The sequence below is a fragment of the Chiloscyllium plagiosum genome, unplaced genomic scaffold (genome assembly GCF_037043375.1).
Source record: "Chiloscyllium plagiosum isolate Xiang-an unplaced genomic scaffold, Cpla_swu_hap1 HiC_scaffold_39, whole genome shotgun sequence".
NCBI lineage: Eukaryota > Metazoa > Chordata > Chondrichthyes > Orectolobiformes > Hemiscylliidae > Chiloscyllium > Chiloscyllium plagiosum.
In genome coordinates, this window is record NW_028270177.1 from 39,520,807 (window position 1) to 39,532,345 (window position 11,539).

Consider the following 11,539-nt stretch of genomic DNA (forward strand, 5'->3'; position numbering starts at 1 on the left):
GGAGGTTGGACAGCATCACCCAAGGACACCTCTGCAGGAATGCCTCAGGGTGCTGGTCCCACTGCTGCTTCTTCAGTGACCTTCATGCAGCCATATGGTCAGAACTTAGATGGTCACAAATGATTGCACAGTGTTCTCTTCCATTTGTGACTGCTAAAATACTGACACAGTCCGTGTTCATATGCAGTAATTCCTGGACAATCTTCTGGCTTGGGCTGATAAGTGGAAAATGACATTTTTTGCGACACTAGTAACAGGTAGCTTATCATCTCCATTTGAATTTCGATGGCATTATCATTTCAGAATAACCCACTCTTACCAAACTTGACATTATCATTGACCAGAACCTGAACTGGGCCAGTCATATAAGTATTGTGACTACACCGCACAGTGGCACAGCAGTTAGCACTGCTGCCTCAAAGTCCCAGTGACACCGGTTCAATTCCTGCCTCAGGCAACTGGCACATTCTCCCCTTGATTGTGTGGGTTTTCTCCGGGTGCTCCAGTTTCCTCCCATGGAACAAAGATGTGCAGGTTAGGTGAATTGGCCATGCTAAATTGCCCATAATGTTAAGTCAAGGGGTAAATGTAGGGGAATGGGTATGGGTGGGTTGTCCTTCGAAGGGTCAATGTGGACATGTTGGGCTGAAGGGCCTGTTTCCACACTGTAAGTAATCTAATCTAATACGTCAGAGGGTGGGAACACTTAGTGATTACCTGATTTGGCTTCACAAAGCCTAACGCCATCTTCTGGCACAGATCAGGCCTATGATGGAATGTCCCACCTTGCCTGGATGAGTATGGCTCTAACAAGGATCAAGAAACTCGTGACATTAATATGGCTCCAAGAGGTTATTTTGTCCTCATTTTCTTTTAAAAGTAGAGGTTTTAAGACAGATGTGACGAGCTGTCTATTGTGAAAGTGAATAAAGTTAACAGCTTGTGAGGCCATGGGTTTTTTTTAAAGTGGAACAATAGAAGCAGCCTGAAGGGGTGTGGTCAGGCTCTCATAGAACCAGGATTTTTAGTTTCTTTATTTTTCAGTGGAAGTTGTTGCTGGGTCAGTTGCTGCAGTATATCTCTCCCTGTTATACTCTATTTCAGGGGTACAGGGTTGAAGCGTTGATTGGTGATGATGAGTAAGTTTGCGGATGACACAAAGACTGGGCATGTGGTCAACACTGAGGAGGAAGATGTTAACACACAGGTGGAATATAAACTGATTGGTCAGATGGGCAGATGAATAGCAGATGCAATTTGATCCTGAGAAATGTGAGGTGATGGTCTTTGGTAAAAATAACAAGACATGGGAGTACTCAGTGAGGAAACTCAGGAACAGAGGGATCTTGGAGTATTTGTCCTCAGATCCCTGAAGGGGTTCAGGCAGGTTAATAGGGTAATTAAAACATACAGGATGTTTTCCTTTATCATTCATGGCATGGATTATAACAGCAGGGAGATTACATTGGAACCATAAAAGACTTAGGTTAGGCCACAGCTGGGTTACATGTGCATTTCTGAACACCACACTATAGAAAGGATGTGATTGCACTGAAGGGAGTGTAAAGGAAATTCACCAGAATGTTGTTTGGGTTACAGCATTTCAACTGTGAAGAGAGACTGGGGTCGCTTGGGTTGTTTACTTTGGAGCAGAGGTGGTTGAGGGGGATCTGATAGAGGTCTGAGTTGGACATTTCCAAAGATTCCTAAGTTTTGGAGTGATGTAAACTTTTCTCCTATCAGTCCTAAATGATTTCCCTCTTACCCCAAGTCTCTCGTTGTGATTTAGATTCTTCAGCCCGGGGAAACCAATTTTCAATGCCTATCCTGTCAATCCATTTCAGAATCTTGAATGTTTCAAAGAGATCCCCTCTCATTCTTCTAAACTTAGAGTCATTGAGATGTACAGGACGGAAACAGACCCTTCACAGGGTGTTTAGAACCAGTTTACTTAACCTCTAATCACAGGTTGACCCACTCAGCCCAGAAACCAATGGGAGATCAACTGCATACAGTCCTGTGAACATGGTCTCACCAAAGCCTTACCATCCTTTCTCTTGTACTCCGTTCTCCTTGCAATGAAGGTCAGGAGGGTGAATTCCTCCCTATCCACATGCTAGTTTTGTGTTCCTTGTACAAGTACACTAAAGTTTCTCTGAAGATCAAGATGGAAATGTTTCTGTCCCTTTAAACATAGGCTGCTTTTCAATTCTCACTGTCAAAGTGAGTATCCTCAGACTGTTTCATCTGAGTTACTTACAGCAACTTGTTTGGATATATTATGACACTCCTCTGGGCAAGTGTGAGCCAAACCCAGGCATCTGGCTCAGAGGAAGGGACACTACCACTGTGTGACACCACCCCTGTTCCACATTATACTCCCTCTGTCACCTTGTTACTCTGGCAATTAGTGTGTCTATGATCTTTTTACAGCCTCTTTGTGCCTTCCTCACAGTTTACATCTCCATTTAAAGTTTTGTTTTAACGAGGTCAGCCAGCTGGGTCTCATAGAACATGAGTTCTCTGACTGGGACGTTAACCAGAACCACTGACCCTCTGGTGGCTGATACTACATGAGGCAGTACTATAGTCATGGACTGTTCATGTGGAAATGAAGGGTGACTTGGTTTCAGGATACTGACCTTTGGAGTTAACATAGAGCATAGAACGTTACAGTGCAGTACAGGCCCTTTGGCTCTGATTTGTGCCTATCTGTGAAAATAATCTGATGACCATTGAACCTACACAGTTCCATTATATTCACTGTGTATGTCCAATGTGCATTTAAATGCCCTTAACTTCAGTGAGTCTACTACTGTTGCAGGCAGGCCCTTCCACGCTCCTACTACTGACTGAATGAAGAAACTACCCAGAGTATCTGTCCTCAGTCTATCCAGAAAGATGTTGTGAAACTTGAAAGGGTTCAGAAAAGATTCACAAGGATGTTGCCAGGGTTGGAGGATTTGAGCTATAGGGAGAAGCTGAACGGGCTGGGGCCGTTTTCCCTGGAACGTTGGAGGTGAGGAGTGATTTTATAGAGGTTTACAAAATTATGAGGGGCATGGATAGGGTAAATAGGCAAAGTCTTTTCCCTGGGGTCAGGGAGTTTAGAACTAGACGGCATAGGTTTAAGGTGAGAGGGGAAAGATACAAAAGAGATCCACGGAGAGTGGTACGTGTATGGAATGAGCTGCCAGAGGAAGTGGTGGAGGCTGGTCCAATTGCAACATTTAAAAGGCATTTGGATGGGTATCTGAATAGGAAGGGCTTGGAGGGATATGGGCTGGGTGCTGGCAGGTGGGACTAGATTGGGTTGGGATATCTGGTTAGCATGCACAGGTTGGACTGAATGGTCTGTTTCCGTGCTGTACATCTCTATGACTCTATGAATCTAAGTCTATCAGTCCTCAATTTAAAGCTATGTCCCCTTGTGTTAGCATTCACTATCAGAGGAAAAATGCTCTCACTGTCTACCCTACCTAACCCTCTGATTATGTTATACTTCTCAATTAAGTTACTTCTCAACCTTCTTCTCTCCAATGAAAACAGTCTCAGTTCCCTCAACGCTTCCTTGTAAGACATTCCGTCCATACCAGGCAACATCATAGTAAATCTTCTCTGAACCCTTATCAAAGCTTCCACATCCTTCCTAGTGACCAGAACTGCATGCAATACTGCAGGTGCGGCCTGACCAGTGTCTTGTACAACTGGATCATGACCTTGTGGTTCCAAAACTCAGTCTCCCTCCCAATAAACACCAACACATCATATGCCTTCTTAACAACCCTGTCAACCTGGGTGGTAACGTTCAGGGATTTATGGACGAGGAGACCAAGATCTCTCTGTTGACCTACCAAGAATTTTACCATTAGCCCAGTACTCTGCATTCTTGTTACTTCTTCTGAAGTGAACTACCTCACACTTTTCCGCATTAAACTCCATTTGCCACTTCTCAGCCCAGCTCTGCATCTTATCTATGTTCCTGTGTAACCCACAACATTTTATGGCACTATCCACAACTCGGTCTACCTTTGTGTCATCAGCAAAGTTACTAACCCATTCTTCTACACCCACATCCAGATCATTTATAAAAAGGACAAACAGCAGTCATCCCAAAACAGATCCTTGTGGCACACCACTGGGAACTGAGCTCCAGGGTGAACATTTCCCATTAACCACCACTGTCCATCTTCTTTCAGCGAGCCAATTTCTGATCCAAACTGCTAAATCACCTTCAATCCCGAAACTCCGTACTTTATGCAATAACCTACTGTGTGGAATTGTTTCATTCATCCCTGATCTCTGCTTCATCACTGTTAGCATACCTTGATCCATATTGACATCTTCCACTTTAACTCCACAAACCCCAAAACAAGAGAGAGAAATAAGAAGTGTGTGGGTAAAACGTGAATGCATAAATCCAGGTTAGGGATTTCTGTTTGGCCAAATGTAATATTCTTAAAAGCACATGGAGTTGAAGGCACACACAGAATGAATTGTAGCCACGAATACAACTTACAAGGTTGGATTGGTGAAGATATTATTGAGACCTGGCTGCAAGATGGTCAGAAATGTGAACCACATTTACCAAGTGAAAATAGAATTGATGATGGAAATGGTGGAGCAGTGGAGGAGCATTAGTCATCAAGAATAAAATCAATGATAAGCAAGAATTCCACGAGAGGCAAGCAGGTAGTTATGGTTTTATGGTTAAAATTAACAAACATGAAAGGATTGAGTTATTTTTAATCGACCTGTTCAGAAATGCGATGACTCAGCCCTGGAGCAGTCGGGACTTGAAACCAGACCTCCTGGCTCAGAGACAAAACAATTCAGTTTTAAAAATGTAACCTATTTTCAATCCAACCTGTATAATAGGGAGTTCCATGATTTTGACAGTGACAGTGAAGGAATTGTGGGATAATTCCAAGTCAGGATGGTGTGTGGCTTGGATGGGAACTCCAATGATGTTGCTGTATGTTCTGACCTTGTCTATCTCGGTGGTACATGTTCACTTGGTGAACTCTTGCCCTGTACTTCACCATCTGCCTTCTCTCCTGATCTTCTTTCAAAATGTTTTTATTATTGCAAAGTATTGGCTAGCCTCTTATTTTTAATTTTCCCATCAACATAATCAGAAACAAGATCAGAAAGTGCTGGAAAAACTGGGCAAGTCTGGCAGCATCTGTGGAGAGAAAGCAGCGTTTTGGATCCAGTAATCTTTCTTTAGAACTGACTGTAGTTAGGAAAAGGTTGGTATATACGTTATGGGTAGGGTGTGGAGAGGGGTGAGGAGTAATTGGCAGGTGGTGATGGAGCCCAGAGAGAGAGAGAGAAAAACAAGTGGGCAGACAAAGGAATGGGTAAAGGTCAGCCTGGGAGAATGAATAGCTGCTAATGGGGGCTGTTAATGGCTGACAATGGGTTGTTTGTAGTAGCAGCCCATGTGATGAGAAGGTCTCATGTCGGAGGGTTGGAATAATGACATGAGAGAAGGTTCTCAGGTCCCGTTGGAGATGGCAGGAAGGGCAGTCAATGATGCTTTAGATGTGGATGTTGGTGGGATGGTAGGTGAGGCTGAATGGGACCTTGTTGATGTTCTGGGAGGGAAGAAATGGGTTGAGGGCCAAAAATGGGTAATAATACCGTACCATGCAAATTGGAACTGCAATACAATCTCCAATAAATGTACAGCTTATTTCTTATGTACAGAATGAACTGCAATTGACAGCTCACAGTGCACATCAGATAGCAAAATGCAATCAAGACAGATTCCACACATTTGGTAGCAATCCCTACAGACCTTTGGACATAATGATGATCAAATTTCATTCAACTTCACAAGGTTCATGGTTCTTCAGTTTGGCCAATTAGGCCTTGAAACCACACCCCATCCCCCATCCGCCCCAAAACCCGATCACAGGCTTCTTCCTAGCCTCTCACAGGTTTTCACAACACAAAGCCAATGAGCTTCCCATTTCCTTTGCTCTCTGGAACTTGTTTTGAGTTTCCACTTCAGCACTTAGTTACCTATTAATTCCAAGAACTCCATATTCATTCTTAGAATTCCTTTCGGCGTTCCAACAGCACAGAGCCATCAACTCCTCTGAACTCCACTCCACTCCACTCCTCACATGGAACCTGTGTAGTTTAGCTGCCTACCCAGCAGATAACTGAAGCTCTCCTCGGATGGGTCTGCTCCTATCTCTGTTATACAGAGTTTGTTAGGAGGGTATTGATTTGTGAAGTACAGCATGTTGCAGTCAGCATATTGCCCTTACACTGTCTACAACCAATAATAATTGCACCTCTTAATTTTCTCCAGGAGAAAGACTTGCATTTAGATCATGGCTTACATTGAATTGTAGTCCCTGATATATAGTTAAGTATATTAGACAGTTTTTATACAAGAAAACCTCTGAAACATCAAATGAGATGAATGGCCAATTGACAACAGTGACAAGATATCAAAACTACTTTAGCTGCGAAGAGTTGAGACATTCTAAAGTTGTTTCATGAGGTGTAACTTCCATAATTGTCTATATTTCCTGCAGAAAGTGAGGACTGCAGATGCTGGAGATTAGAATCGAGAGTGTGGCGCTGGAAAAGTACAGCAGGTCAGGCAGTGTTCGAGGAGCAGGAGAATCGACGTTTCGGGCAAAAGCCCTTCCTCAGGAATGAGGAGTCAGGAGCAGAAACTGTAGCCTCTGGCATCCATCTTCAGCAAAGCCCTGAATAGTGTTTCATTCAGGGAGGGCGAACTTCAAACCAAATGCATTCATGGATTAGTGGTGCTGGAGGAGCACAGCAGTTCAGGCAGCATCCGAGGAGCAGTAAAATCGACGTTTCGGGCAAAAGCCCTTCATCAGGAATAAAGGCAGAGAGCCTGAAGGGTGGAGAGATAAGCTAGAGGAGGGTAGGGGTGGGGAGAAAGTAGCATAGAGTACAATAGGTGAGTGGGGGAGGGGACGAATGTGATAGGTCAGGGAGGAGGGTGGAGTGGATAGGTGGAAAAGAAGATAGGTAGGTAGGACAAGTCATGGGGACAGTGCTGAGCTGGAAGTTTGGAACTAGGGTGAGGTGGGGGAAGGGGAAATGAGGAAACTGTTGAAGTCCACATTGATGCCCTGGAGTTGAAGTGTTCCGAGGCGGAAGATAAGGCGTTCTTCCTCCAGGCGTCTGGTGGTGAGGGAGCGGCGGTGAAGGAGGCCCAGGACCTCCATGTCTCGGCAGAGTGGGAGGGGGAGTTGAAATGTTGGGCCACAGGGCTGTGTGGTTGATTGGTGCGGGTGTCCCGGAGATGTTCCCTAAAGTGCTCTGCTAGGAAGCGTCCAGTCTCCCCAATATAGAGGAGACCGCATTGGGAACAGCTAACAAAGACAAAAATAAATCAACTTTTTACTGTTGGTCATTTCAGACTGAGTATTTCACATTGTATGGGATTTATCAAAATTTTGTGCTCAACAAGGCAGTGGATAACAGAGGATTCAATCTCACAAGTCAACATCGTATTCTCCCGAGTTGTGTAGATTCAGACTAAAGCTGCTTGTCAAGCATTCCCAGTCAGATGAGATATAACTTGCTTAAATAGAGAATAACTGTCTTGTATAATGTATCGAACACACCATCTCATCAGTCAGATATGGCGCAAAGCTGTTTATCACACCTTGCAAATACAAAAGGAGTTATATGTAAAGTCACTGGCGATCCTCATGAACCCAGGGCAGTAACAACAACTTGCATTTGTATTGAGACCAGGGAAGTTTAAGATCTGCTGTTTGCTTTAATTTATTTGTAAGATATGTCAATTGCAGTTACAATCTAAATTGGGAAAATTGATTATGAAGAAATCTCCAGCTCAGTCTGGCTACAGAATAGCACAGCAATGAGAGTATTCTCCCGAACTTCACAAACTTTACATTTTCCCCAAAAAGCACAAAATCATGATCCTTCAAAATCGTGTCTCTTTGCCTGTTATGAAAATGTACACTTAGTGTCTTCCAAATCCTTGTTCTACACACGATTCCCATGTTGGCTCCGTACCATATGAGGTAAGACTGTGTTTTCTGTCCATCTGGTTGGTTAGTCAAACCTATTTGCCTTTCCACGATGGTACCTTGAGTCAAGTTTGGGTCATTGCTGTCAGTTGAGGCACCATTACTGACCCTTGTGTCACTCCACGAGTTATAACCTGCCAATGTGAAAATGCCTCCTTCACCCCTACTCTCTGCTTCGTCAGTTACCGTTCCTTGATCCATGCTGACGTATTGCCCTTTAACTCTGCAAACCCTAATGCCATTAAAACAGGAAAGAGAAATAGGAAGCACGTGAGTAAAACTTGAGAACATAAATTCAGGTTGGGGTGTTTGACCGTAATAAATATTCTTCTGAGAAGGACATGGAGGTCAAGGCACACCTGGAATGAATTGCAGCCGCAAATTTAACTAAGAAGGTCCGATTGGGGAAGATATTATTGAGATATAGCTGCAAGTCGATCAGAAACATGAACCACATATACTAAATTAAAACAGAATTGATGATGGAAATGACGGAGTGGTGAAGGAGCATTAGTCATTAAAAATAAAATCAGTGATAAGCAAGAATTCCACTCGAGGCAAACAGGTAGAGAAGGTTTTACAGATAGAATGAAAAAACACAAAAGGATTTAGTTACTTTTAATCAACATGTTCAGAGATGTTATTGCACACCTCTGGAGCAGATGGGAGTTGAAACATGACCTCCTGGCTCAGAGACAGTGACACTGCCACTGCGCCCCAAGAGCCCCTTACAGCAGCGTGCCGTTTTTTTGTTTAATCTATTTTTTGATTTAGCCTTCCGTTTAGATTGGGATAACCAGATTAGCATGTCAGGAAGGTAAGAATTTATTGAGTGTCTCCTGGATAATTTGCTTCAGCAATCTGTACTGGGCCAACCAAATTACCGGGAGAGTGCACAAAGCAAGTTAGAATTCCCTGGAATTTAGAAAGTTCAGGATGTTTTGTTTGAAGTTTTCACATTACTACGGGAGCAGATAGAGTAGATAGAGAAAACTGTTCTGTTGGTTGGTGAATTTAGATTCTAAAAACAGAGACTTAAATAGACAATGAACAATGAAATTTGGAAGTACAGACAAATTATTGTAGAAATGGAAAGATCATATCATTTCTTTTCTGTCTTTTTGTTTGTGGCTGAAATGGAAAAAAAAATACATTTTACAACCAAAGATTTCAGACAGAGTTGGTGCACTTCTTAGAGTTATTGGATCTCATTGTGAGTGGTGTTTAAACTGCTTCTCTATTCAAGCAGTGGGGAGAAAAGGTCTCTCGAAAGGGAATTTATTCAGAGTGAGATTTGGGTGATAACAAGTAGCCAATTGGATTGGGCTATTGTGGCCAGTCATGGATGCCAAGGTTCATCAGCTGATATCCACTCTCTGATTAGATCCTGGTTAGGTGAATAACTTCAGGATGTTGGAATGCTGCAGTCTGAAAAAAAAGTGAGCTATTTTCTACTGGAGTTGTGTCACAAAATATCTGAATAAATTGATCAAAATAACTATTCAAACAGGGGGGAAGGGTGGGGTGGAGAGATGATAGTCATAGAATCATAGAAGTGTAAAAAAACATAAAATGGCCCTTCAGTCCATTGAATCAGTGTAAGTAATGAGACTGATGTCACGCTAATTTCACTGGATTACCAATGGAGGAATTTTGAAAATTAGGTGGGGGTGAGGTGGGAGGGAGGATCTGATGGTGCAGTGGTAGTTCCGAGAGAGAAATTCTGAGTTCATACACCTGCATCTGATATGTCCTAACACAGCAGAACAGATTGATTAAAAATGTCTCTGAAGTAAATGGGGAGTAGCCTGAATGGTTGCAGGGTCTGTTGCTGTACAGCATATGTTACTACTAGGGAGAACTTGAGCAGAGAGAGAACTGGGAGCAGACAGAAGACAGCTCACCTGAACAACAGAAGACAGTCCTGGGAAGTTCTAGGAAAATGTGTCAGTAAAGGTCTTGATAGAAGTTTTTGGATATTGTCATTGAATTTATGTATATAACACCAATCCTGCTCACTGTTTTGGTGGTCCCTGCTGGTTTATCGTTCTTACCCTTCCTGCTCTTCATGTTGGCGGGTTTTGCTGCTCTTATCTCTGTAGGTGCTCCTAAACACCAAAACAAGAGGTGGCTATTTCACTCCTCAAACTGGTTCTACAATGGAATGAGATTCTGGCAAATCCACGATCTAAATCATACACCCGTCTTTATCCCTTGTCCCTGCATGTACCCGGGTAACTGAAAACAACTATTGAAGACTTAAGATGGACAACTGATCTGACATCTGTTTTCATTTGTGGAAGAGTTCCAAACTTCTATCACACTCAAGGTATGTCAATGTGTTTCTAATTTCACTCCTTAAAGATCTGGCCTTTTTTTTACCCAAATACCCTCCAGTTCTTGACTCCCCATCCATCACAGATAGTCAATCGCAATCTACCATGTCTATAGCCCTTGGTTTCTTGAAAACATCAATGTAATCCTTGGGGATGGGACATTGTTCTGATTATCTGTTTGTTAGGGGATGAATACCAAAAGTAACTCACCTCCTAATCTAAATACCCATGCTCTTTTTGACTTTTGCCAAAGATCATTTTTGTCATTTTCAAGTCAGGATGGTGAGTGACTTGGAGGGGAACTTGAAGGTGGTGGTGTTCCCATTTATCTGCTGCCCTCGTTCCATGTGGTCATGGGTTTGGAAGGAGCTGTCTGAGGAACTTTGGTCGATTTCTGCAGTGCATCCTGTAGACAGTAATACACTGCTGTTACTGAGGGATGGTGGTGGAGGGAGTGGATGCTTGTGGATGTGGCGCAAATCAAACTGGTTGCTTTGTCCTGGAAGGTGTCAAGCTTCTTAAGTGTTATTTCAGAGTATTCCATTATACTCCTGACTTGTGCCTCACAGATGGTGGATAAGCTTTGGGGAGTTAGGAGGTGGGTTACTTGTTTCAGGGTTTTGAGCCTCTGACCTGCTCTTGTAACCACTGCATTTATATGGCTATTCCAGTTCAGTTTTTATCAATGGTAATCTCCAGGATGTTCGATTCTCACTTATTGGAGAAAGTCAATGCCTGCCATTTGTGTGGCATGACTATTATTTGGAGAAAGTGAGGACTGCAGATGCTGGAGCTCACAGTCGAGAATGTATTGCTAGAAAAGCTCAGCAGATCAGGCAGCATCTGAGGAGAAGGAGAATCGACATTTCAGGCATATCATGAATATTACTTGCCATTTTTCAGTTCAAGCTCGATATTATCCAGGTCTTGCTACATTTGAGAATGGACTGTGTCTGTTTCTGAGGAGTCATAAATGATGCTGAACATTGTGCAGTCATCTGTGAATGTTCCTACTTCTGACCTTATGATAGATGAAAGGTTATCGGTGGTTGGGCCGATGAGACTATATTCCATCCTGAAAGATATAATCAGATAAAAAGATTTAATTCAATATCTTTTAATGCTTTTTGATAAAATACCGAGGGA